We start from the raw sequence: 3,049 nt of genomic DNA, 5'->3' as shown, positions 1-3,049 counted from the left end.
TCTCCCAAAAGAAAAGCCTTCTTTCAATGTGCTTGTGGTATATACTGCATTTTCCTTCGACCCCATAGTCATTCAGTAGATGAAAATTCTGCAGACCCTCACTGTGCCAACCACATTCTCTCCAGCAGTCTAGGTTATAGCAGGCATCTGGGGTTCTAGGACCTGGGTTTGTCAGCAATGCAGGTTCCTGGACTGTGTTTGAAGCAGTTCCTAAATTCCAGAAAATGTTCGGGGAATTTTCTAAACATCAACATTTATACTCTATCCACATCACTCCCTAGGAGGCGGGCGGGGGGAGAGCCAACAACAACAACCAAAATTTGGAGTCTTCATCCCTGCTTACTTTACTGCCTGAATGTAATTTGAGGAGACCCACTAAAAATGTCAAAAATGAACAGATTGGAATGAGTGTTTCATTCCTTCAGGGATGAGACAGACTCGCCAGGAGGTAGGTGATCTTTAAAATGTTTGGGATTGACCATGTTGCTTTTAACACTCAGAGCAATGTTCTTGTCCTCATCTTTGGATGCAAAACTGCCCACTGAAGTACCCTGGCCAGAAAGTCCCTCTTTTCTGATTCTACCTCCACAGCAGAGGCTCCTAGGGCAGAGACATCTCTGTTGCCTGTGTGTGCCATTTCTGGGCTTGGTGCTTTCACATCTTCAAGCCGTTCATCTGACCGGTCAAGGCTGATTTGGAGGATCGAGTTCCTGACCACCAAGGATGCCCTATGCCAAGCCAGAAAATGTCTGTCTCCACTCTTCACAAAGGAGTCTGAAAATTTTGTAAGAAAAGTATCCCAGCAACATTCCAGCATTTCTGCTCATGCTGGCACCTCCTGCTGCCCTTGAAGTTTCAGCTGGACCCAGGATTCCTTTTCACTTCCTGCTCTAAGCCATTATCTGATGCTCATTACCCACCAGCTGTGGCCCAGCTGTTACATTCCACATCAAAGGTGGCAGCGTGCACCTGGCTTGTGAGCTGATTCCCCCGCTGGTTCCTACCATGGTGCATTAAGCCTTCTGTGTCTTCATTTTGCAAGCAGCTCTATAAATGTCAAATATTATTAACTGTGCATGTGAGAGGTGGGAAAGTCAAGGGTTTGAGAAGACTGAAAAATGGAATAAAACTTTGAAAATATGTTTTTCCTTTTCTCCTTGTTCTTTGTTTTTCTGGCTGCCACTTTAATTCAGATACTGAGACTAGCAATCAAAGCATTGCAATGACCATCCCCAGAAACATGGAAGCTGACACATATCTAAGGCATTAACCGTTTTGAAAGAAAACATTGAGAGTTCCTTGGACTCTCAAGGAGATCAAATGTCAACCCTAAAGGAAATCAACCTTGAATATTCATTGTAAGAACTGAGGTTGAAGCTGAAGCTCCAATACTCTGGGCACCTGACGAGAAGAGCCAACTCATTGGCCTAGACTCAGATGCTGGGAAAAGTTGAGGGCAGGAGGAAAAGGGGTCGGCAGAGGCTGAAATGGTTGGATGGCATCACTGACTCAATGGACATGAATTTGAGCAAACTCTGGGAGACAGTGAAGGATAGGGGAGCCTCGTGTGCTGCAGTCCTTGAAGTTGTAAAGAGCTGGGCATGACTTAGCCACTGAACAACAAGATGATTATTATTGCTCATATTAGCAATGATTTTAACATATAAGATAGAAATGTAGGCCAATGTGATTTATTATATTTAAAGAGCTTTCAGTCTACTAATGTGAAAAATGAAACCCACAGTATACATGGTGTCAGTTTGACCAGGAATAGTTCTGTTTTCTCCAAGGTGGCTAAGTATGCCAGTGCACAGATATCTGATCTTGCTAGACATCAGAGATGTTTCTACAATAATTTCTTAACTCTTCGCTTTTAGTCTCATACGTTCTGATACATCCTCTAATTTCCAAGTGATAGCCTTTAAATGCAAATCATGTTAATGAATTTTCTTGTTATTTTTGTTACAATCCTTTGAGGAGATAGAAGAAAGAAAGCTCACTTGAGTGTAAGCTGAGTCTTCCTGAATTCAACCTTTCAAAGCTAAAAATTCTTAAAACACATACACACAAGTGCACGAGCTTCATTGGCATTGGTGGCTCAGTGGTAAAGAATCTGCTTGCCAGTGCATGTGACACGGGTTTGACCCCTGACCCAGGAAGATCCCACATGCTGCGGAGCATCTAAGCCCGTGAGCCACATCTATTGATCCCGTGCTCTAGAGCTGGGAGCAGCAAATCCTGAGCCCAAGTGCCACAGCTACTGAAGTCCATATGTCTAGAGCCTGCGCTCCACAACAAGAGAAGCCCCAGCAAGTAGAAGCCCATGCGCCACAACTAGAAAGTAGCCCTCGCTTGCCACAACTAGAGGAAAGCCCCGCACAGCAACGAGGACCCAGCACAGACAAAAGAAAAAACTGTGTTAATTTATCGACCATTCATTGAATGGCTTAGACAGATAAAATGTTTGTCCCAAGAGCAGAAAACCTTCAAAAATACGTTGATATAATGACTCGTTTTTAAAATAGAGTTTTGGTTTTTGGAAGAGATTTTGTGAATATGCATACCTTCCACTAACTCATTTCATTCATTAATAGCCAATATGTTAAACTTAGAAGAAATTATTTATTTTCCTGGTGTTTTTGCCTTCCTTGGAATGTAAATATTCAATAACCAAACCCAAGGGAGTATTAATAAGTGAAAGCTTTCAAAGTGCAAGATGTCACATGAGCACTGGGTTATTTATGTTATTTAGCTGAGTATTTAAACCCATTCGAGCTTTTCCATTTAATTGATCTCAGCTAAAATCCTGGGGATATCTGGCTGGATTCCAAGCCTGCTGGATTAATTTTAGCAGGGCCAGGCTTCTCCCAAAGGGAACACTTGCTGGTAAGCTAAGAGTTATTTACCTCATACAAATTTCTAAACACATTTTCAAAATTGATTTCAATAAGCACCACACTTGAGGTACTATCTGAATATGATTTATAGTTAAACAAAGGTTTATACTGCATAGACATACTATAGTATGTATAACAAATTACTGGTATAA

The 3,049-nt window shown here is 41.9% G+C and overlaps 1 long non-coding RNA gene across 1 annotated transcript; it reads left to right on the top strand.

The window, feature by feature from the left end:
• The first annotated feature begins 288 nt into the window (after nucleotides 1–288).
• Nucleotides 289–1,142, top strand: LOC120875236. The gene is made up of 2 exons (XR_005723877.1): nucleotides 289–357; nucleotides 501–1,142. It is a non-coding gene; the product is annotated as an uncharacterized LOC120875236 (long non-coding RNA).
• Nucleotides 1,143–3,049: the final 1,907 nt, after the last annotated feature.

This window comes from Oryx dammah, unplaced genomic scaffold (assembly GCF_014754425.2).
Source record: "Oryx dammah isolate SB20612 unplaced genomic scaffold, SCBI_Odam_1.1 HiC_scaffold_16, whole genome shotgun sequence".
Lineage (NCBI taxonomy): Eukaryota > Metazoa > Chordata > Mammalia > Artiodactyla > Bovidae > Oryx > Oryx dammah.
Note: the sequence above shows the minus strand (reverse complement) of the source record. Positions and strands in the feature narration are given on the sequence as shown.